Source organism: Papio anubis, chromosome 6 (genome assembly GCF_008728515.1).
Source record: "Papio anubis isolate 15944 chromosome 6, Panubis1.0, whole genome shotgun sequence".
In the NCBI taxonomy this organism is placed as follows: Eukaryota; Metazoa; Chordata; class Mammalia; order Primates; family Cercopithecidae; genus Papio; species Papio anubis.
The window spans coordinates 151,317,444-151,343,033 of NC_044981.1; the positions used below are offsets into that span (position 1 = coordinate 151,317,444).

Below are 25,590 nucleotides of genomic sequence, written 5' to 3' on the forward strand. Positions count from 1 at the left end.
GGGTGGGTAAAAATTGCAACCAAGTTGATGGAAAGGGTGTGTGGGGGCACAGGCAGTAAACTGAGGAAAGAAAAAAAATTCTCTTTACCCCCAAAAAGCTGTTGTGTACCTCCAGTGTCACTGTGGTCAACTTTTCTCCAGGACCAGCTCAGGAAGCCTGAGCTACTGGTGACCCTAAAGGGGGCATTACATGATTGAACACTTCAAATGCCCAGTGTTGTTCCTGTACACACTGGCTTAAAAATGGGCATGAGCCGGAATGGTTTTAGGGACATCTGGAAGAAAATAAACTGGGAGGTTCCTGTAGCTGTTGCAGCTTGGTATTAAGGATGAGAAAAACTGTGGAGAGGACACAGAGCCCCAAAGAGGCTTTGAACCAGCCTGCAATAAGATCATAGAACACTCAGCTTCTTAACTTACTTCACCGAGAACAGATAATGATACCTCACATTGTGGGATGAGAATTTCATAAGCTCTCTGAGATCCTTAGATGAAAGCTGCTACTGATCCGTAGACTATTATTATTATGAGACTTTACTTTTCCGTAAATAAATGTTACAGCTTCTTCTCTCTGACTCTCTGGCTCTAAATGAGGTCAGATTCAGCCTCTCTCATTGGCTGACTCTTGCCCTGTCTTCAGGACCACAGTTCTGCGTGGAAGCACTGAGATGAGCTGGAAAGAGCTCTGATAAGGGCTCAGGAAATTCTGTGCAAAATTTCAGACAAGCAGCTTCCCCTCGCAGGGCCTCAATTTTTTCATCTCTAAAGGTCCCTTTCTAAGGTCCGTTCCAGCTCTGTAGGTTTGTGATTTTATCAAAGAAACAGAACAAAAAGTCAACTTCTAATTACAAATTTTTATTGAGTCCCTGGTATGAGGTAGGCACTGTTTTAGGTACATGGTCTAAATTGGTGAACAAGGTCACTTATTTTAGTGGGGAGAAAAGAGATGAGACAGTAAGCAGTAAGTATTAATATGTAAGTAAATTCTGCCATTGTTAGAAGGGGATACGTCCTATGCAAAACCAAAATAATGTGGTAAGGAGAATTGGAAATGCAGACAGAAGTGCAATTTTAAAAATGTGACAAAGAGGAACTTTTCCATTATAAGACTTACTAGATCAAGTCCGTCATTAAGGGGATGGGGGCTGTAAATCTCTCCTTTGGAGATTTTTTAGGAAGCGAAATCTATTCATGTTTTTGGATTCAGGCATATTCTTGTTTGAATGTAGAAGGGTTAAATGGATTACCCTTTTGAAGGCTTTCTTTTTAAATGATTTAGTGGTGTGTGCAGGGGTTGCTCCAGAATTTGTGTGTGTGCATAAATACACACATATACATATATAGAAGCACACACACATACACACACACTTTCTTCCTAAGGAACAGTAGAAGTCAGAGTTGGGAGGCCCAGATGCTAACACACCTCCACACCAGCTCTGAAAAGGCCAAGTAGTGTGCCATAATGCTATAGCTCTCCCACCCTGCCATTTCACAAGGGAGAAAACTGAAACCCCGAAATGCTAGCAACTCACAGAAATCTCAGTGAATCAGGGATGGGTAATGGAACTTGGCAGTCCTCTGGCCTCTTCACTCCTCCCTGCATTCCTTTTTCAATGAGATTGGCAGCTCAGTTGTTTTCTCTTCGCCTTCTCTCTTGCTTGTCTACCACTTCTGCTCCCACGGTTGTATACTTAAATAGTAATAAAATGATAGAATACTCACTCTAACTCTTATGTATCCAGACCCACCCAATCCAGTGTCAGAATGATATGAGTCAAAGACATACAATCTAGTGACAATAATTTCAGAATAGCACAACTTGACTTGTCTTTCTCAATACCATAGAGGGATATAGAATTACAGCAATACATATTTAAGTCCATCTTTCTCCCTCCAGCTTTCCTCACCCTTTACAGCCCTTACAAATGAGCCCCCAAGCCTTTCCTAACTGTGGCCCACCTGCCCTCCCACCTTTCCTCCTGATTCTGCATCACAAAACTCCCCCAAACAGGTCAGGGCAAAGGGAAGAACCAGGAAGGCAAAACCAGAGTCCACATGAGCAGCTGGGAAGAGTAATCCTGGGAACGTGTGTTACTAACTTCCATTCCCTGTCTCTGCGCTGCACTAGGCATTCTTCTATCTTACCTTATATAATTTAATCCTCACAGAAATCCTGTGTGGTAGGCATTGAGATCTTCATTCTACTGATGAAAAAACTACAGTCAGAGAAGCTTAGTAACTTGCCTGGTATCATGTGATAGAGAAAATGCTAGGATTTGAGCCCAGGTCTGTATAGTTATCAAAACTGTGCTCTGTCTGCTACGTTACTACCCTCTATAGAATATAAATCCCAGAGGATCTATGTTATTTCAGTTGCCAAATTAATGAAACTCGCCGTCTGGTGTTCATATTAAGGCAATTAAATTGGTTTTCAGCTAAGATCTTGAAAGTACAGTAGCTACATGGAAAAGAGGATGCCTCCCCCAAAAGGCTTGTGCAGTGGAATGTTTGTTTTGTTCGGGACCATGGAGAGCTGTCCAGGCCTCCCTGCCCGCAGTCCAGAAAGATCCCAGCAAGGCCTGTGGACCACCATTCCTATGCATCAGAGGCAATGGCTTTCTGACTCTGTCAGTCTTTTAGCAGGTTTTACACCCAGCAGATGCTCATGTTAGGCCTGGCCATCTGAGACAATGCCTGCAATGCTCAGAAATGGGAGCTCAGCGGAGTTTTCAGAAGTACTGAAAACTTTAAACGATTCCTTCATCCCCAGAATAAAGATTCTTTCTGACAAATGCATTGGTTCAGTTTGTGAACTTGATTCAGATAACCTTAGGAGTAAAAGTGTGCAAGACCTCATTTTGTGGCTACCTGGTAACACCTTGGCTGAAAGCTAGTTGTTCACTTTAATAGTGAGTAGTGGAGGGGAAAAGGTCTGAAAATGAAAGAAGGCCTAATAGACCAGAGAAGAAAAATAGCTAAACCCAAACCTAAGGAAATACAGAGTGAAATTCAGAGTAATGACTGGGGGAAGGTAAAGCAAAATAGTTGAGACAGAGCGAGCAATGAAAGGTAAGTTAGAGCAGAAGTATATGTGACCTGAAAACAAGGCAAGAGGGAGAAATGTACTATAGACAAGGGTACAGAGTCATGGGCAACAACATCACCTGATGTTTTTTTTTGTTTTTTTGTTTTTTTTTTTTTGAGACGGAGTCTTGCTCTGTCACCCAGGCTGGAGTGCAGTGGCCGGATCTCAGCTCACTGCAAGCTCCTCCTCTCGGGTTCACGCCATTCTCCTGCCTCAGCCTCCCGAGTAGCTGGGACTACAGGCGCCCGCCACTTCGCCCGGCTAGTTTTTTGTATTTTTTAGTAGAGACGGGGTTTCACCGTATTAGCCAGGATGGTCTCGATCTCCTGACCTCATGATCCGCCCGTCTCGGCCTCCCAAAGTGCTGGGATTACAGGCTTGAGCCACCGCGCCCGGCCCCATCACCTGATGTTAACAAGATGCAGTATAGAGTTCTGTTCTCATCCATGATGGCGTCAAGGCTTTCTCCTATATTTCAGGAGAAGGTTAAGTCGAGTGTACAGAGAGCTTTTGCATGAGTTCTTTTTCCACATGCCTGAGAATGTATTAGTTACCTCGAGAGGAAAATTATTTGAAAGTAGAGGCACTAATATTTACCATCATCCAAGTTGCCCCTTAATAAACTGTGAAGAGACCAGCACAGAGTGAAAAGAGCTTAGGATAGATTCTGTGGCAGTGGCCCACCCAATGATGTTATCACAAGTGAGTCATTACCAAATGCATTCTTCACATCTTGCAAAAGATGTTTTTCAACTTTCCAAAGTTTGCAGTGGGGATTTTTTAAAGACCATGCACCCACAGAAGAGCAGTTGATACTTTTCCTTTGTAGAGCTGCTATGCTTTTTAAACTATTTACCCAGTTTGAAATGTTATTTGACTTCTGAGTATTCTATACCCACAGCCGATGACTTGATGTACTCCTTGCTTTCAGTTCCTGAGGCGTAATGTATGCCGAACTGATTAAAAATAGCATTCTAATGAAATGGTTGGGTGTGTTGTTACAATATACGTCAGCTACAAATGGGAACTTCTTTCCTCAGGAAATTTGATAAACTGAAGGTCAATTTGAGTGTTTATATATATTCTGTGAGAATGTTTTGTCCTTCCTCATGGCTTCCTTTTCAAAATGACCAGTTAATTTGGGCTTCCCACCCAGACACATATTTTAACACTTGTAACAGTTAGCTGAGGTCCGTTATATTAGCATGATACAAGAGCTTGGATTAAATGTTGACCAGCAGAGCCTGCGAGTGTATAGAATCTTAAAGGAAAGCAGAGAGAGTCCTTATTAGTTCAAATGTTGGATATTTTAAAAGTAAGAGGGGATGGTTTTTATCCCTTAGGTCTTGGCCCTCAGCAACATGTGAAAAGCTCCCATTCTTTATAAAAGGGAGAAAAAGTATAAAATTTTTTGCCTGACATTTTCTCCTCAATGCCAAACTTACAGAAAGCCTTAATGCTTGAGGTGGCACACATATTTTGTCTAATCCAGTGTTTTCTCAAAATTTGAGCCGGTATTTAAAAGTCAGGATATTTCACATTTTTTAAAATGCAGATTTATTTTCTTTAAAAATAGGATGATCTGGCAGCACAAGGCCAACATGGCCTCCTGGCAGCCATGACTGGGGCTGGAGCTGCATAGTGGCCACCTCTGCAGGTGGTTTCTGGATCCTCCGTTCGGTTCCCTGTGGGTCCCCACACCTGTAGCCTATGGCCACAAGTGTCAGTTGCCATTCATAATCACTGTTAATCACTGCAAATGTACTGTAGATTTTTGTATAATTGACAAGAATTTGTTTGTACCCATCTGATAACGTGAAAGAGACAGAGGGACATAATCTCACTTGCTCCCAGCTCACCTCACTTGTGTGTTAGCTGCCCTGTGGCATGTGATCTGCACCTACTGCTCATCCCCTTACACCCTGTTTTCACCCTGCTGCAGTTGTATTTCCACTGCTGCTGTTCTGCTGTAGCAGCCATGTGGAAATTAGAGCTTTCTCTTGTGTGACAAGCCCTTTCTTGGGTCCTCGTGCTCCTCTACCTCTTTGACAGTCAGTGATGGTGTGGTTGACCAGCACTCCCTCTCAACGCTGTCCTCCCTTAGCCTCTGTGACTCGACTCTCTCTTGCATTTCCTTCTATTTCTCACTCATCTCTCAGTCTGCTTTGCAGCCTCAACCTCTACTGCCTTTTTCAATTACTGTGATCCCTTTATCAAGTATTACATGAACTTTCAGGTTATGTTTTTACAATTCAGACAATACGGAGGTATGTAAAGTCTTTTTTAAAAAAATTATCCTCCTTCCCACTCTCCTCAGAGTTAGTCATGGTTAACCCCTGGACTGTTGTCTTTCCTGACCCTTTTCCATGTGACCTAGCTTGTTTGTTGTTGTTAATAGGATCGTTTCATAGCTACTGCTACTGGCCCTGGTCCACATAAATAGATGTCTACCTTACCTGTTTTATGATCTGCCAGCTACTTAAATGTTGGTATTTCCCAGCATAGCATTTTGAATAATTCCAGTGCTTATATCATTTTTTTTTTTTTTTTTTTTTTTTTTATAATTGTGTATCTGTTTTTCCTAAGACTCTGAGCTGGTAACAATAGTGTCTTTTCATGCTCCCTTGGCTGTACGTACCTGTAAATTCAGTGAGTGAATGAATGAATGTTGGCATTTTTGCGCATTCAGTTAGATCCTCCCAATTTATATTATGCAGAGAATACTAAATTATATCATAATTTAAATTCAAACGTAAATATCCTAAGCGCTGTGGTAAACATATTAGTGTAATTATTATAAGGTACAGTTAATCTATTTCTCAGGTCATTTCCTAATAGTAATATATTAATTTTGCTTTTCTCATTAAGATCACCATACTATTCAAAAGAGAATTCTGCACACCATTTATTTTGGTTAGGAGAAATATTGGTGGCTAGTTGTTTCTGTTTTGTATATTTTGAACGAGTGTGTACTTTGGCGTCTCACCAAGACAGTATTTTTGTATGCAATTCATTCTTCATAAAAGTATCGTTTATCTTTAAAGGGAATATAAATGCATAATGGTTGTATAAAGAGAATTGCCTTAACACAGCATCTCTTCAGTAGGAAAATAGTTGAGGTTTATGAAGTGAGCCTTGTCAGATATGATTTGAGCTGTCTTGCTAAGGGTTCCCATTCAGTATCATGCACTGTTCTCAGCCCTGATTTAAGGAGAAACCAGTGAAAACATCTATCATCTGATAGCCGTGGGATATCATCCAAGCTTGTGTCATGGTCCTGTAATGTTCCCGGGTTTGTGGAGTGAAGAAAATAACACTTGGGTATTTGGAATTTATTCTAAAGCTGTTTTTGTCAGGGGTGGATGACTTTCTCATTCCTGAGTTGAAATGAGACTTTTAAATATTCTTAATAACTCTCTTATCGCCAGACCCTCTGCATGAGACACCAAGGGTGAGTGTTTGAGAATAATATTTTTTAAATTTATTTGGGTATTTTTTTAAAGTGGAGGAGGTGAGACTTATGAGCAGTAATGAGCAGTAATGAGCTGAAGTCAGTTGGTCACTAACAGTCCGTATCAAGCCATGATCCCTTCTTGCACAAATTTGAAAAACGTGTAAACAAACACAAAGTAGGTAGTAAAGAAGCAGGAAAATGGAAACTACACAAAGACCTCTACAGTCCATGCATCTGTAAAACTAATTAAAAATCTGCCTAAGGGGTTAATGGAGTGGCTAAAACTCAATTTAATATGGGCCATGGTCTCAGGGAAGGCAGTTCAAGTACTATGTTTTAAAGACAGGTTCAGAGAAGAAAGAATATTCTATTTCGGGGACTGTCATAAAACAGTCCAAGATTTAGTTGGAGACTTGAAGTGAGTTCATATTATGGAGGGATTTAAATGTTGGAATAAGAATTTGAATGACTTCAACAAGGAACAGAAAAGGAATAAAATGATTCTGCCCATACCGATACCTTGTATTTATAGATGTACTATAGTTTACAGACTCCTTTTGGGAATGTTGTTTTATTTTATCTGCACTAAATCTTAATGAAAATCTCAAGTCTTTGTGAAGACTGAATCTCCAGGATTGCTGATGGCAAGCTGGGCCTGGATGTAGGGGATTAAGGGGAGAGAAGAGAGGGAGACAAAACTCTCTCTGAGTTTCTGCGCATCCGACCAAAATAGGGAATGGAAAGAGGCAGTTTGGGTGAGAAAAGATGATCAAACCTAGCCAAGACTAGTGAGGAGAGCTGCTGACAGTGTTAAATGTCAGGTCCTGGGGGATGAGAACAGTGAAGTTAAGAGGTTGCTGGTGAACTTTGCAAGAACCTGTTTTGCAGCTTGGTGAGCTTGAGAGCCAGAGTCTGAGTGGGGTGAAGCACAGCCGAATGGTCCAAGAGACACATAGTTAGGCAGTGGAGGAGGCTGATGGACTCAAGGGGAGAAGTAACCAAAAGAGAAACATGAGGGTCAAATGATGCTGGTAAATCAGGGAGCTGCTATGATGCTACAATTTAGAGAAGCAGCAGCATGACAGCATGAGATCATGTTCTGTGTTGTTTATTTGCAATTTGTTGAATTTTACCTCCCTCAGGAAATAGCTGTGGCTCAAAGGCAGACAGCTTTGGGTAGAGGCACATGACAGCAACATTGGAGAAAGCTAGTCAGCAGTGGCAGCAGCAAGGCAACAAACCAGGTACTCGTTACCATGGAGGGAGCTGGGCATCTGGGGTGGGCTGTGGGCATTGAACAGCACAGTCCACCAGGCTGGCCAAGCATCTTGCAAATTAGTGGTACAAACATCAAACATGTGTGATCATTACCGCTGAAAACATAACTCAGAGCTCATGCCCATAGGGTTGTCTTCATATATATGCCTTTTTAAAAAGGAGTATTTACAACATTAAGTCCATAGTCAGCTTGATCAGATCAAGCCAGCCACCCTTATGCCTGAGGTACTTATAAATGCTTTGTGTGTTGGGTGTGTGCTGCTGCTGTGCTCAGCGGCCACCTGAATTGATATTGCACCCAGAAATTGCACAAAGGGAAGTGGTAGATGTGTGTGTTTTCTCCCAGTGGTCCATCTTTGTTTCTCTCAGCCTTTCACCTTGCCGCTGCTGCACAGGATTATTTCGGTTGAAATACTGCAAGACTGAAATATATAGCTTGTTCTTGGCGTGGTGAAGCCCTGTATTGGCATGGCATGAGATAACTGTCAGCAGATTTCTGGAATTCACATAAATGGCATCCAAAGGAAGAGGCTGTCAGTCATCAGGTCATCTGTGTGCTCTTTGCCATTCTCACAATTGGCTGATTCTTCAGGGCACATGTGCATAGATGGAGCATTTGTTGGCCCTGACTCTTGCTTTCAGAGGCTGGCCAGAATCACAGCCAGGCACTGTTGTAACCAGACAGTGCCCCAATGGAGGAATCACGCTGCTCTTGTTGGAATCCAAAGAGAGACACTTTGTCATTTGTTTATTAGGGATACTTATATTTTATCCTGGATTGAAAATAATAATTACCAGAAACCATTAGTTACTAACACAAGTGGTCCACTTTGAAACTCAATCCAGCATTTAAGAAAAGCAATGTATCTTTGCCAAATAACTTGAGGTCTTTGTGTGTGGAGCTGACAGATGGAGTCCATTGATGATGAATGCACTTGGATGCACACAGAGTCCAGGAGAGCATCCTTGGGCCATGAGAGTTTGCCAGAAAGTTAACAAGGCTGAGTTCAGAAGGGCTGTGGACAGAGAAAGTCAAACCAGTGAAATAGCATGCGTGGAGATTCTTTTTTCAGTGGGATAGCTACCAGGGCATTTATTGCACCTGCTTTAGGATGATACACCATGTATTCATTTAGTTTTAGCCATATTATAGGAGTAACTTGCAGAAAAGAGGACTTTTAGTACAACAGTACTTGAGAAATCAAGGCAAAAGAAATTGTCTTAAATTTTACCCTGTGAATGTTTTCTGTTACTTAATAATACTTCTATAGCTTGAGTGGTTGGGATAAAAATTTAAAGAATAGGACTTCACTCAACCAAATAGAAAATATGTGGTTGCTGTGTTTTTTAAAAAAAAAAAATACAGAAAAATATATAGAAAAAGGTGATAATTATCCAAATCCCACCTATATACACAGGTAGAAATACATGATTTCATGTAATTGGGATTGTACTCTATAAGCTAATCTATAATCTCTTTTGATCACTCCTTTCTATGTTGTTGAATATAATTTTACATCAAAATTTTAATGCCTGCATAAAATTCAGTTGTACATGTTTATCCTGTTAATTTATTCATGGTGACATTCATTCATCAAATATTTTTTTTCAGTCTTACCATGTAGTAGACACTATGCTAAATCCTGGGGATGCAGCAGCAAGCTCCTCTCTCAGTGGATATTTAGGTTATTGCTGATTTTTCTGTTAGAAGCAACAGTGCATTGAACATCCAATACTGCAACATGTGTCTTTGAATACTTTATTTTCTCCCTAGAATAAGTTCCTAAGAGAATTGGCTGGTCAAGGAGTTGGCACCTTTTGAAGTTTGATCCGTATTTATTGCCTAAACATTCGTTACTGGAAGTGTCAGATGATGCCAGTTTTTCCATACTCTCATGATAATTGTTTTTGTTGGGTATCATCTTTGCAAACTTGATAAGTGAAAAATTATACTCTGCAATTTTAACTTATATTTATTTGATTTTTCAGTGTGCTTGGAATGGGAATTTTAACTACTAAGAAATTGTGACCTCCATATGATCTATGGAGTACAATTTTCTTTGAGTCTTAATTTTATTTCTCTTAAAAAGGAAGATCTTTTTTTATTTTCTTCTTCGGGGTCAGGTTAGAATCAGTGAGAGGTTGTCTATTTCAGGCAACTGAATCCTCACTGAAAGGATGTTGTACAAATATTACTACTGACTTAAATATAGTTGGTTTTAGTATCGTGTAACTATTATCAGAGCTTTTGCTCTAGTTGTTAATATGTCATAAGGGAGATTTATTTAACTCAAAGATGTATTTAACTCAAAGATAACCCTTTGAGTTAAATATGTTTAAATTTGTATGACTTGATTAATTGCCTTTTGTTTTCAATAGATGCCATATTTTTGACAACATAAAAGAACAAAGAGGCATTTAAGGAGTACCTAAAAAAAATCATAAGGGTAAATGCCTAAAAATATATGGTCTCCATTTAGCTCATCACCTAGCTATGTAGCATTTAAATTTTTAAAAAATACTGTCTATTTTCTGGCCACAAGTGAAATTCAGCAGTAGCTGAACAAGACAGATATGCCGGGCATGGTGGCTCACACTTGTTATCCCAGCACTTTGGGAGGCTGAGGCAGGTGGATTGCCTGAGCTTAGGAGTTCAAGACCAACCTGGGCAACATGGCAAAACCCCGTCTCTACAAAAACTACAAAAATTAGCACACACCTGTAGTCTCAGCTGTGAGGCTGAGGTGGGAGGATTGTTTGAAACCCAGGTTGAGGCTGCAATGAGCCATGATCACACCACTGCAGTCTAGCCTGGGCAACAGAGAAAGACCCTGTCTCAAAAAAAGACAAAAAAAAAAAAAAAAGAGGTACTCAGAGAACAGGATATAACTCCTTTACTGAAGTTCCACTACTCAAAGATGACCAATGTCTCTGGCCTTCGGAGTATTTTATTCTAGTATTTTTTTCCTCTAGTTATATATTCTACAAAAATGGAACCATACTAAGACTGTACAGCATTTTGAATCTCAGCAAATGTGTATAGTTATTAACAATGAGAGGGAGTGGTTACCTAGATTTTTTTTATACTGGTTTAATGGGGAATTTTGTTTGTGTTGCTATTTATTTGTAATAAAGTTTTTATTGGAATGAAAATTAAGTATAATTGAAAGGTATTTTAGACAATTAAAACTATAAACATTTCAGTTCCTCCTAATTTGTTGTTCGGATCTCCTGCTTATTATGCAATGAGAAATAATATGACCATTTTCTCTGTTATTTGGGAAGATGTTTAAACAGTTTACAGGCTGCGGGAGGCTGCAGCTGTAGCCATTTCCTGTTGCTTCTACTCCTGGAGAACATGGAGGTGTTGTTGGGCTGACTGAATGTAAACTGCCTGAACAGGTGTCTGCTCTCAATCTTTCTCAGCTCTCCAGCTCTCATCCAGTGTGATTGAGCTGAATTTCATGAGATAGTTCTGTTATTGAATACTGTCAAAATTAAATTTTTCAGTATTAAATTTGTTTTGAGGGAAGCCAGCTCTTCAAAGAAGCCTATTAGGAAATCCTTTTAAAGCACACCTGTGTACATACACACATGCAGAACTGTGAATTCACCAGCTTACCTGCCTTGCCTGTTTGAGATTATCCAGGAATTAGATTTTATAATTTTTTTGAAAGTTGAGAACTCACCTGCTGGCTGCACTCATGCGTATGTGTTCAACAGTCAAATCCTTGCTTGCGTTTCTGCCCCATATAGAGTAGAACTTCCATGTGAATTCATTTGAATGGAAAAGGAATTATTTTTATTTTATTGCCATCTCTTGCTTTTTGTTACAGAACAAGAATGGAGTTGTTTTGAAGGCTCAGACCAAATAGATATTTTAAAAATATGTATTCTGTTTGGCATTGATCCTTGAAAATATCTTTGTCACTGGGTGAAATTCATAATTTAGGTTTATATAATATTTTCTTAATTTAATTCTACACAGTATATATTATTCTAGACTATGTATATAAAATTTTTTTGCATAATTTTTTTCCATTTCAGATTCTTAATTATTTCCAACTTTTCATTAGCATAGATCAAATTTTACTTGTATTTAATTTAGAACTTTAATTATTTCTTTATTCTTCTAGGAAATTTCAGATGCTTGCAGTGAAAAAAAAAATCTTCTTGTGCTTCAGGTTTTACTTTGTTTTGTTTTGGGTGAGAATCTGGGACCTCATCAATGAAAATGGCTTTATCGTTTGGCTTTATTATTTTCCTCCCCACTTTTGTCTTTAGAATTATAACAACTCATAAAACCAGAGCCAATTCTGAAAGTTTCCCCAAATGTTAGGTTTTGTTTTCTCCCCATCATTTTGACCTATTTCTAAAATGTTGAATAGGAATACTGTTTGAAGTCAATTGTTGGCGTGGGATTTTTCCCTTTAGCTTTTCAAGTCCTCCAGAGCAAACGTACTTTCTCTTTACAGAGTGAACGTTAGTCAAGACAGCAGTGAGGCACTCTGGCGTTGGGACCCAGTGAGAAATTAAGGTTTGCTAGTGCTGGTTCCAAGGTGGCCTAAACTCTTGTACTTCAGCTCATGTCTTGCTGGGACAGATCTGAAAGAAGATCCATCTCCATCGGTTTTCTTGATACTTCTGTGCCTTCTGCCTGGCAAGGGCATCAGAGCCATGGGAACTTAGAGGTAACAAGGGCTCCCCATCTGTCCTCGACCCACTTGCAAGTTTCAACTCACACCTCTTTGAGGACACTCTGGCATCCACGCACATCCTCTTACCACACAGTGAAGATCTCCGTTAATAGCTAACATTCATCTAGTGCTTCTAAGACCTTTAATATTTCACTGCTGCTTTTTGGAAATCCTGTGAAATAGGGGTCATTATTATCTCCATTTTGTAGATAGCAAAACTGAGGCCTACAGAGCTAAAGTAGCTGATTTAAGTCTACAACTTATCATTATGGTCTGGAGTCTGTTGGAGTCCTGCATGCTAGCTCTTAACCACAGCACTCAATACCTCTTTCTTCCAAGCAGATTCCAATAAAGTGAAAGTTGAAGGCCCTAAAAAGTATTTGAGAAACACTGTGATTTCGTTTATTGGGATTTGACCTACATTCTTTCTGGGAATATTGTCAAGATGAGATATAGTTTGTAAATGAGGCTAGTGCAGTATGATTGTTCTCTCAAGTTTGCGTTTCATAAGCTGGAGTCATTTGCTCATGCTATGTTTTGTAGAGTCTTCCTGAAGCTGTTGGGTTCTCTGGTGGTTAAGGATAATATCTTTATTAAATTGCTGCTGTGGTAGGCCTTGGTAAAGTTCAACTGGGTTGGGTGGGGAAGCTCTTTGAACTCTCAAAAATCACCAAACTACAGATAATCACAAATCTAGAAGAGGGAAAATATCAGTTATTTGACTTTGAAAACAAATCCAACTTTATATTTTGGAAATTACTTGCAAGACAGTAAGTCCATGATTTTACAACACAATTGCTCTTGCAGGTTTAAAATTAGAAGTAAATATCATAGTAAATGCTCATTCAATAGTTGTTTAATGAATGAATTAATTATATTGTTTGTATAACGTTGAGGAACTAGAAAGATGAGTAAGGCAATCTCAATGTGTACATGAGGGCAACAATCGTGTATAATATCTACTTGGCACTTTATAGAGGGCATGACTCTCTCCATAAAAATATTTAGTATGTTCATGATGTCTTTTATCTAAAGAACTTCATGCTTTAGATATTAGTTAATTCTCAAAACACTACGCTGAGGAAGGTGAGTGACACACCCCTCATTTATAGATGAAGAATTTGCAGTTGAGACTGGTTAAGTGTGACTAACTCGAGATTGATTAACACTGGTGGTGGGAGACTTGTCTCTGGCCTCATTCTGTGCCTGTGACCTGCTCTTTGATGTTCGGGAAGCTTTATAGCCTCCTCCTGTCCAACCTCCCTTCCTCCCTTTAAAAAAAAAAAAAAAAAGGAACATTTCTGATTTAATTACCCCCATAAAGGAAGAGTGATAATTTAGCTGTGTAAGTATATTTGGTTTCTAAGTATACAACTAAAGTATTTCTAGCCATTTCTCCCCAAACTCTTTTTCTTCACACAGTTCCACAAAGTGCACACCAAGCAGATGGTACAGACAAGCACATGGATTATTTACAGCCAGTACAGTAGACGAAGGCATATGTGCTAAGCCCTCTTATACCCACTCCCTGGGAGCCATTAACACATCCATTTAGATGAAAGAGTCTCGGGGTTTTGCCATGGGCATTTCTGCTACACTCCCCTGAAGCATCACCATCTGCCCTGCCTCCTCCCAGAGGCCCTGTCACCCCCACTCCTGCCCAGCCAGTCACAGCCCTGTTCTTCCGAGTGCCCTCGTTCACTTGGATACAAAGCTGATAGCAGCTGCTGTTTTTCACTTAAACCAGTTTAGCTCTATGTCTCTCTGACTTCCTTCTACCTCCATTGATGTACAGGGCTCTTTAAAAGGCTACCCTTGGGCCAAGTTCAGTTCCCTACCATTCCATATAACTGTTTTGAGCACTGTCCACACTTTAAACTGGGTCCTGGGGTGCAGAAGGTCCTAAGACTTGGTCCCTTGAGCCAGTATGTTTGTTTCTTCCTTTGTGCGCAGTTTCAAGGCTATACCTGTGATGCCTGGAGAGTCCCATTCTTCCAGATCTGTAGACCAGCTCCCTCTGCTTGTCCTTGGCCCACAATAGACCCTGCAGTGCCCACATCTAATCTATATAATCTGACAATTTAGCAACCCACAGTTAACTAGCAATACCTTCCCCATTTTTGAACTCCAAATTCCTGGCAGAACAATCTAATTAGTTTAACTTATCTTTTTAAACCAAACCACAACTTGTAGGTTCCTAGCCAGTACAGGAATGAGCCTCCCTTGCATCAGTTGTTCACCCCTGCCCCATCATATGTAAGGTCACTTCTACCCTCATCATATGTAAGGTCAAGTAAGGTCAGAACAGATTCCCAGAGAAGGGGATAAGGGTGGGGCAGTCACCCAAAAATGTACAGATGTGCTTTGATAGATCATGAAATACAAAACTACATTCTGCCCTTTGTCTTCAAACAAGTCTATTTGTGAAACTGGATTCAGTTAGAATAAGGAGCACAGAAGCTATTTGACCCACACTGTCCAGTATTTGCAGTACTTACATTTACAGGTCCAATCCTTATACTGTATGCATACCCCAAGCCCTACAACCTGCTACTGCCCATTATGGCATCTTTAAAACCTTTCCTGGCCGGGCGCGGTGGCTCAAGCCTGTAATCCCAGCACTTTGGGAGGCCGAGGCGGGTGGATCACGAGGTCAGGAGATCGAGACCATCCTGGCTAACATGGTGAAACCCCGTCTCTACTAAAAATACAAAAAACTAGCCGGGCGTGGTGGCGGGCGCCTGTAGTCCCAGCTACTCGGAGGCTGAGGCGGGAGAATGGCGTGAACCCGGGAGGCGGAGCTTGCAGTGAGCCGAGATCGCGCCACTGCACTCCAGCCTGGGCAACACAGCGAGACTCCGTCTCAAAAAAAAATAAAAAATAAAAAATAAAACCTTTCCTTTTGAAAGTTTCCTCTAAACTTTATGACTTATGTAAAATTAAAGTCTATTTGTTTCCTGTAATTCTAGCAACTTAGTAAATCTAAAGAAATTCATAAATGAAATCATACAGCATAAAAAAAAAAATTTCTGTATCTTGTGTTCCTAAAACTGAGCTCCTAGAGTTAACAGCTCCTGACTACTTGTATATTCAGCAAAGGCAGAGGCAGAAGACAGCCATGTTTGCCACATATATCAGCTGGTGCCAGGCAAGGTTGGCTCCCGTGCCAAGCAGCTCCAATTATTCTTTAGTAAAACACACTTTTATTCATTGAGGAGCAGTTGCTTGCCAATGTATTATACAATTATATAGTGAATGGAGAACAATGGATGCATTGTAGAAATATTTTTAAAACAAGTAAACAACAGTGGATAGGAAAAGGACCCTAACTCCAAAGTGAAGACTGCTGACATACTGGATTTAGCAAAGCTCAAGTGTAAGGAAGGGTTCAGAAGGACAGAATGCTTTGTTTCAAACACCTCTTGCTGGAAGGGCCTCCGGCAGCATTCATTTCTGCCCCACCCACAGGGTGGGTTTGCGGGGAAGCACAGGGAGCAGGGGTGTGTAGGCATGTGTGGCAGTGGGTGTGAGTGCACCTAGGCACTGGGCTTCACACTCGTATTTCTAAGAAGAAAAAAGACAGCATACATTGGTTGATTTAGTGCTTCCTGAGGTCTTAACTTGAAAGGAACATGAACATACATGTAAATTTTTCAAGGGGTTAGAGCTTGCGGGTTTGGGTGACTTGGGATGAAACAGGGCCGAACCAAACCATCTGAGAGATTTACAGTTCACACAGGAGGTAACTATTGAAAGTGTTTTCCCTGATCAGTACCGCAGAATATTCAGTATTTTTACCAGACTGACATCAAGTGGATTCGTATCCCATGACTGATTGCATTTATGATTTAATTCTGCCTGGATGGCCCTGGGATACTCTCAGAGGAGGCCTTCTGTGAATCAGAGGTTCTTCTCTTCCCATTCCAGTGACAGCCAAAGGCTGCCTTGTTAGACCTGATGCCAGCAGACAAGGAGACCACCTCTTTACCTTACCTTCATGATGTATATTCCCATATTTTCATCCTAATAGTAATATAAATCTTTAAACCTTAATCCTTAATCATTTATCATAGGCATCTCTGTCATCTCATGAACAAGACAGGATTCAGATTACAAAGCGGTTTTACTAAATTTATATTACTCTCTTTGAGCTACAGCCATCTGACCAGAGAGCTGCTACCTTCACTGAAAGGATTGCTCTTTATAAAGTAAGGAAATCAGTCATTATTGCCTATTTGAGGGCAGTTAGAACTAAAACGTAGGTTTTTCTGACTCATGAGGTGTACTTAGTATTAGATCAGTGTTTCCACACTTGAGTCATTTGTATACTACCTTAATGATTTTTGCCATATCTATGTGCCACCTTTTTAAGGGAAAATGTATAAATATTTTCTCTTGAATTTATTTTTTCTACTGAATTTTCTTAAAGAAATTTGTATAACCATCTCAAGTAGAAGACCAATATCCTTTGATAGAAATGATAACCATTAAAATGGATAAGTGAAAATAAGAGAAGCCCATGCCTGAAGGCTCCAAGCCTAAGGCCACACCTCCCCAGAGAAGAGGGGGATTGGCAGGTGTTGGAGGGTGTCACTGGCATGGCAACATCTGGCTGAGACTTTGGTGCTTGACAAATATTGGAAAATAAATAAGGTTCACGCTTTGTGGTTTGATGTTAGTGCCACCTAACATCTGCCGTGTGTTTGTGAAATAACCTGGTGTATCCCTAGGAGCTCACACCATTCCCCATACCACGAAGCACCATGACTAATCCAGAGAACTCAAGAGACTCGTGCTTATTCTTCACTTATGCTGATGAAAAGTGCACATGGATACGGGGAAATGTAAATGTCTCTCATTGGTTACCCACTGAAGGTAACCGTAGAGTAGAGAATGGCAATCAATCGCAATGCCTCCTGAGAACATCTTCAGGTTAGTGGAACTGACATTAGTTGTATGGACCTTGAAAGATGGGATAAAGCTATCCTTCAACCCATTTATTTCAGGCTACCTGAAAGCACATTATATATTTGTTTGCCTAGATGGAGGTGAAACCTAACTGCAAAATCATCTATTTTCTTTTTAAAAGGCCGTGAGTATGTGCAGTTGAAGCGTAATGTCTTTCCACTTTAAAGATCTGAGAGAGTTTCCTTTTCTGTGGTGTATTTATTTTTGTTTCCTTTAGGAAAAAAGCAATGGGGGCTTCATACAACCAGGTGAACACTCACCATGTTTAACACAAAACACACTGAGACCTTCACTACACAGCTAAAGTCAGATGTCATTTCTTGCATGGGATAGGCGCTCCATAAATATTTGATAAGAACATCTATGAATTTAATGTTAAACGACTTCTCTGGACGAAGTTGTGTCATTTCAAAAGTTACTGGTAGGAGTCTGCAGTTACCTATAGCATCGGGTGCTTCCATGAGTGCGTGTGGCACAGCCTTTAGCTGCTGTCCTGCATGATGATGGTGGTAAGGGGTTGACACTCCCCGGTATGCTTGCTTTTGAAGTTTTGCACCCGGCATCTTCGTCAAGCTCCTCTGTATCCAAACGTTCTCCACTCTGCTCTGTGCCCCAGAAAACTGACTTCTATGCACAACCTCAGTGAGTTCCTTTCCCTTTGGTTTCGAGTTGAATTTAGCAAGAGGAACGCCCAGAGATTGGAGAGAGGAAGAAGAGGGAGGTCAGATTATCTACCCACAGTGGGGTCCTTCCTGATTCGCTGCAGCCCTGAAATGGTGGTCACTGCTCCTGTCAGGCAGCCCTTCCACGAGTGTTTCTGTCCACGTTCTGGTGTCTGCTTCCTCACCTTGCCCCTTCAGCCTTTTGGTATAACAGAGCCACCCTACCTGTTTCCCCCTCATTACTAGCCCAGGGGGCTGCACTAGGCCTTGTGCCCTGCTCAGTTCTTGGCAAATACCCCTTTGTGGTAATTTGAGGGTGCCACCTGTCTCTTGCTAGTACCCTGATTGATAGAGAGTGTGTTTGCAGATTTTCTGGTTCAGTGCCTTTGTGACACAGCAAAGCTGAGTGGTTCCAGAGGGACTGACCTCTGATCTCAGTTGGGTTTTTTTTGGTTTTTTTGGTTTTGTTTTTTTTTTTTTTAAGACTGAGTGTTGCTCTGTTGCCCAGGCTGGAGTGCAGTGGCACGGCCTTAGCTCACTGCAACCTCTGCCTTCTGGGTTCAAGCGATTCTCCTGCCTCAACCTCTTGAGTAGCTGGGACTATAGGCACATGCCACCACACCCGGCTAATTTTTGTATTTTTAATAGAGATGGGGTTTCATTATGTTGGCCAGGCTGGTCTTGAACTCCTGATCTCGCGATTCACCCGCCTCGGCCTCCCAAAAGTGCTGGGATTACAGGCGTGAGCCACCACGTCCGGCCCTGACCTCACCTTTAATAGCAGGGTGTTCTATACCAGTGTGGTCCCCAAACTTGGGGTGCTTCAGAACCCCCGGGGAAGTTGTAAAAATGCAGGTTCCAGGCCCCCAGCTCCCAACCTACTCATTTGGAGACACTTAGGATGCCTCTAAGGGCTCTTGCAATGACTAACCTTTTGTAGTTGACTGGACACAGAACCTGATAACATAGCATCCCAGCCTGGGCAGCCCTCTGAACAGGTGGCCAGTAAAGGGCACTCGATCCCTGCTTTTTGTGCCATGTGTTAATCTTCCATGAGGGTGAGTGAGTAATCAAGATAAACTCCTGCTGGCTGTAAAGAAGAACTCTCCTTTAAAAATACGGTATAATGCAAAGTCAAGAAATCAAACTAATTTGAGAGAGAGGGGAAGAATTGCTCTTTTAACTCCTTGTTAGCAACAGTGAACTGATCCATTAGCAGGAGTGACCAGACTTCCCTGGCTCACTGCACAAGATTCTGAAGAGACCATTTTCCATTATCCAGGAGTAAAAGCCCAGTGTCTATCTTGCCGTGGAATTCCTCACCATCGTCTGCTAAGAAGCAAATTCTTGTGTGCTACAAAAGTACAACTCAAGATGTGAAATGTAACTATCTAAATACAAGACACTGTTTTCCTACAAAAAATATTATAAATAAGTCCTCTGTTAAAATAAATCCCTCAGTCGATCCCTTGTTACAAGCCCATGAAATGAGTAGTCTGTCCCTGTCACACAGAGCGCACCCGGAAAAGGCATCAACATTCCATTCTTCCAAGGGAAACGTGAAATCAGAGCTCAGCACTCTGAATGAAACAAATAGGGTGTGGAGGACATTCAGTGCTGGGGTCCGGAAGACGTGAGTTCAAATCCTGCGTGGACCCAGGGGTCCATTTCTCCTTCCTAGGCTATTGGGAGGATTGAATAAGAATGTGAAGCTCTTGGGGCATGTAGGATTCTCAGCCTCCCACTCCCACTCCTACCGTCTAAAACATTTCCCACCCTAGTCTCGGCATAGTTAGGAAGATATGAAGATAATGGGGAGGCGCATTCCACTGAGTTAGTGGAGCGGACCCCAGGTGCCAGCAGCTCTCTGCAGTGGGTACTGCAATATTATAAGACAGAATTTCTTGGTCCCCAGTTGGTAATAATTTACCACACCTTCGATAGTGGGCCGGGACATTCAGTAGCTCCATCTCCTGCAAAGGTCCCATGAGAGTCCCTCTGCTGAAGCTAATTGCTTGAGAAGGATAGTGCACTATCTGTTTTGTCCCATTTTGTGATTTACTTTGTTTCCAGCCTTTTCCTTTTGGCGGTTTGGTGAAATGCTGTTAGCTGATGGCTTGTGGACGTGAAGGTGAAGGGTCACCTTGGACAGAGTAACCTAGGGACAAGGATCCTTCCAGGAGGGCAGAGCTGGGCCAAAGGGGTGTCCTCCTGACCCAGTCTGGGGTGCTTGAATAATACTGATGCAAGTGTGTCCCACCCCTTCTCCTCTGGTTAGCCTTCAGAGCCTTCTAGACTGATTTGCTCTGGAAAGAGATGGCCCCTGGAGTTATATATTTGACCAACGTTCAGGTTCCAGGAGTTACAAGCTCGTGCAATTGTATTTCATCTCTGAACACAAACTGGTTAAAAAGGAGAAAGTTCAGTCAGGCTTTGTGTTTTCTACAATCTAAATTAGATGCTAGTGCTGGGGCACCCTAGAAACTGCCTGGGACTCCCAGAGGGTGGCTGCTGGCTGAGGGAAGAATGTGGTGACCAGTCTACACATAGACCCCAGCTTCCTACTGTGCCCATCCCACTTCCCCCTTCCTTTTTTCCCTTATCCACAGGGTCTTCAGCTGCCCCAAGAGCTGTTGTGGGCTCCAAAGAAAAGGAAAAGACTAGGAAAAGCAGAAACACGCTGGAGGAACTCTTGTGAGGGCCAGCTCCTAAGTGGTCCCAGCTTCCCCCGCCCCATTGCCTACTTTTTTTTCCACTTCAACTTTTACGTGGCCTGTAATTCAGTCCTTTTAATTTGAGGTTGTAAATGACCTTTAAAGAAAAAGCAGTGGTTTCAGAGGGGGCTGATGACTCATTAAATGATCAGTGATGCATGTGTATGAGTTCATTCAATCAGCTTGTTCAACCAGGGGAAGGGGAGGGGGCTGTGCTTGGAAGGGTGATCAGTAGACAATTCAGGTGCCTCAGAAAGAAGGGACCCAGGGGGAATGTGTAATGTTGTGAAGCCTATAGGAGGACCAGAAAGGGGGCCGGTGTAGGAGGGTGGAAGGAACTTGAACCACATGGACCCTTGTTTTATTCCATGTAAAGACTGGTTTGGTGAGGCAGCCTAGTACCTAAGACCAACAACAGCAGCGTCTGCCATGTGTAGAGTTGCCAGATTTAGCAAATAGCAAAATATAGGATACCCAGTTAAATTTGTATCTTAAACAATGTATAATTTTTAATGTATGTCCCAAATTGTGTATCTGAAATTCACACTTATCTAGACATCATGAATTGTATCTGGCAGTGTTCACAGTGGCTTAGAACCTGATATTTGACAGCTCCGTGAGAAAGATGTCTGTCCCACTTTAGTGATGGGAATGCCAAGGCTAAGAGGGGTTGTGGTTGACAGGAAGCCTTCAAAGATAGTGTTCCAGATCCTTGACCATACATGTAAAATGCCTTGTAGGACTAAACAGTTGTCTTGCAAACATACTTCGAGCCATGTGGTGTTTATCTCAGGGTAGCACAAAGGGCACTAGATTAAGGGGAGGCCCTTAGGAAGGCTGAAGCAGGCTGAAAAGGACTCCTGGAAGTTAACCCCGGGGTTAGGGTTAAGGCAGAGAGGCCTGGAAGAAACGTAAGAATCATCTGGTATACTTTGATAAAGAAGCTGAGGACTAAGGAAGTGATGTGACGACTGAAATCACAGGAGAAATGACCAGCGAAGCCTAGAGCAGCCTCAGGGTTTCTGAAGTCCTCACCGAGTTCTTTCTATTATATTACATGGTGCTGACATAGCAGATTCTTATTAAAGCCTCCAAGTTTCCACACAACGCCGCAGTACCCACTTGTGGGAAGGACCACATACTGCTTATGAGTCACAGCCCTCGTTTTCTTTTCTGTTGGTGTAAGTACTACCTAGGTATCCCCTTGTTACCAAGAGGCTGGATTATGTGTTATACCCCAGTGAACAAAGATTAGGGACCAAAAATTCAGGTTGTGCCATTTATTGCATTGGCTGTAATTCAGGGCATGGTATGTTTGTTTCCAAAATCCAGCTACTCAGTAGAATGAAAGAAAACCTAAAGTTTTGCCTCCTTCTGGATTTTTTTAAAAATGCATTGGTTTTGCAATGTAGCATCCTATTCCTGTGTGGGACAGGGATGCCGGAGAGCTGCAGTCCCAGTAGTCTGCTTATGAGCTACTGGGGACCTCTACAGCATCCACCTGGGAAGAAAGGAACGACCAGAACAAATAAAGGAGGGTGCCACTTGTAAAGCCAAGGTCTCTGTTCCCCAGTTCCTCTGGGGACTGAGGGTTTTATGATCACAGGGGATGTGGATGTTCTTCAAGCCTGACTTTGGCCTGTTTTTCTGAATCCTTAAGCATAGCCCTCATATATTTTCAGAACGATGATGTCTCTTCCTGCCTTTAAATACACAGGAATGAAATGTTCTGTTTTGGTTTATTTGGTTTACTTTAGCAGCTTTTGATGTAAACTGTGGGTTTGAACATAAGAAGACTTAAGCAAAACTAGTAGCTGTATCCACACTGTCTCATCCCCTCAGTAAATTAGCACGTGGGAAACTATTTTGAGAGGAGGAGGTCATTTCTGGGAGAGAAGAAGCTTTTCCTGTTCTCTTTTCATGTGGTTTGCTCCATTCCTAACACGATGAATATTTTTTTGGTGTTTCCTTGGAAAGCAAAATATTCCATATTAACATACCATGACTTCTTTGGGAAGCTGTGCATTTCCACAGATTATTTCTTCAGGAAACTCTACATTTGCACTGTTGGCTGCAAGAATGAAATTATCCTTGGCAAGTTGTTTCATTTTAATCTCAGGAGCAATGGTGTTAAATGTTAGCCAGTCAAAACCATAAGCAAAGACTGTTATTCAAGTTTCTGTGTTACCCTTTATCTCTGTGGTCTTTCCCCACCTACCCTGCACCCCCATGCCCCAGGAGTCAGTGGCTCAAAACACTACGAAGTGGGTTACTTCCTTCCATGATGCTAACAGTATTTATACTTGACTCTTCACAGATTGGAGAATATGAAACAGAATGTGAAACTAAACAGCTGAGGATATATGATGAATGAAACTGGCTGGGATCTGATCAGTTATATAATTTGTTATATACAATTCAGAGTAGCTTGGGAATAAGAAAACCTCTTGGACATTCATTAATGTTACTGGTGGACTTTAAAAAATAAAAAATAAAAAAAAGATTGTGGGGTAAAATCTTTCTTCCAGAGTCAAGCCATAAAAGGGGCATGATTTGGGAGAGAAAAAAAGGTTGTAATGAAGCCCAAATATTTGAAGTGATTGAATTAATACTTTTAGAGGAGTGCCCCTGAAAGACAACCTGATTTGGAACATCCAGAATGTTAATACTACCAATTAGCCAAAAACAGTGCTCAAGGGATGAAGCAGGAGCTTGGCCTTGGAACTCAAAGTGGCCTTTGAGGGTTAGTGGGAAGCAGATGTTTTGAGGCAGTTAGAGGATCCTGTGAACAGTCTTCAAAGCAGGTGGAGGCTTTTTAATAAAGAAAAGTGGGTAAACAGCTAGGCTGCTGGATTTCCGTTTTTCTCCCTTAGAAGAACTTCAGCTGGATTCTGGTCATCTTTTGGTCCCAGATTATACGATTTCCTAGCCAAGAAAATCATGTGTGATTGAGAAATCTAGGACTTTTACCCAGTTTATTTAAGAAACCCACTTTACATCCATGTTGTTAAATAGTGGTTAAGTGGACTGTGGCTCTACTACGTTCCTGTCCCACACAGGAGTAGGATGCTGCATTGTAAATCCAATGAATTTTGTTTTAAAGCCAGAAAGAGTGTTCTCATACTGCTATAAAAAATTATCTGTTTGGGGCCGGGCGTGGTGGCTCATGTCTGTAATCCCAGCACTTTGGGAGGCCAAGGCAGGCGGATCACTTGAGGTCAGGAGTTCGAGACCAGCCTGGCCAACATGGTGAAACCTGTCTCTACCAAAAATACAAATTAGCTGGGTGTGATGGCAGGCACCTGTAGTCCCAGCTATCAGAAGGCTGAGGCAGGAGAATTGCTTGAACCCAGGAGGTGGAGGTTGCAGTGAGCCAAGGTCGCACTACTGCACTCCAGCCTGAGCAACAGAGTGAGACTCAGTCTCCAAAAAAAAAAAAAAAAACAGAACAAAACAAAAAGGGTTACCTGATTGGGTTATTTATAAAGAAAAGACGTTTAATTGGCTGAGTTCCACAGGCTGTACAAGAACCATGATGTTGGCATCTGCTCAGCTTCTGTGGAGGTCTCAGGAAGTGTACAGTCATGGCAGAAGGTGTGGGGGAGCCAGGACTTCACATGGCCAGAGCAAGAGGAAGAGGAGAGGGGGAGGTGGAAGAGGAGACGGGAAGGTGCCACATGCTTTGAAATGACCGGATCTCGTGAGAACTCACTATCATGAGGGCAGCACCAAGTGGGACATCTGCCCCCATGATCCAATCACCTCCCACCAGGCCCCACCTCCAACATCTGGGATTATAATTCAACATGAGGTTTCGGCTGGGACACAGATCCAAACCATATCAGTATTGCATTGTTAGTTAATGTGGGATATGTATATTGCTTATCTGCCAAGTAGGTTGCAATCATTTTGAATGCTGAGATGGTGTCTGGTGCCTCTCTGTTCCCTTCATAGTCACCTATCCTGTGTCTTGCACCCTGTTTAGTCACTCATTACCCATAGATCTTCCCCTGGTGCCTAACAAATTTAAGCAAGGCATTGTGGGGAGCTGAGATGGAGGCAAAGCCATTTTGTCAAAGAATGCTCACATATGGGTTGTCCACAGAACACCCATATATATGTATGTCTGATACCAATGGAAATGAGAGGAAGGAGTAAGACAAAAACAGTGCACAACCCAGGCACTGTTTTCATTTGTCACAATCTCAGATACAGTTGTTACTTTTGTAAGTGGCTTATGTTTTTCTAGTAGGATCTGGACCACTGAAGAGACCCCCCAGTTTACTGATAATTTAGAGTGAACGATGTATTTCCTGATGTGTCTAAGTGGCTGGTATGGAAGTTCTGTGGAATTTGGTATTCCAGCATTATCCAACCAATCATTTCCCTAGCCAACAAATGTCTATATATATTTGTTCAATTAAACTACATGTTATAAGAATTGGCATTTATTCTGCTTCCTGGCAACTAGGCAGGTGATACAAGAAAAATGGGGAACTCCCTTGAAAAGCCACCTAATTCTAAATAAAATGTACACAGCATATGGAGCTCTGCCTTAATGATGATGGCAATGGTTTACTTTGGAATGTGTAAATTCAGTACCCCCTTAAACCTGAAGTGCTTTAAAATCTGCTTTGTGGGAAGTGACCATTGAGCCAGAAGATCAAGATACTACCCCCCTTGTTGCCAGTGGTCTGAGGGTTGCTTGGCCACCTGCAGCATCACCAACAGT

The 25,590-nt window shown here is 41.7% G+C and overlaps 1 protein-coding gene across 6 annotated transcripts in view; it reads left to right on the forward strand.

Annotated features, from left to right (window-relative positions):
* FYN (FYN proto-oncogene, Src family tyrosine kinase) overlaps positions 1-25,590 on the forward strand; it is a 210,241-nt gene that overhangs the window by 47,457 nt on the left and 137,194 nt on the right. The window contains exon 1 of one of the 6 annotated variants that reach the window (XM_021937967.2): positions 7,682-7,783. The exons of the other annotated variants lie outside the window; for them this stretch is intronic. The gene's annotated coding sequence lies outside the window, so the exon portion shown is untranslated. Of the gene's footprint in view, positions 1-7,681; positions 7,784-25,590 lie in introns of those variants that run through there. 6 annotated transcript variants of the gene reach the window in all.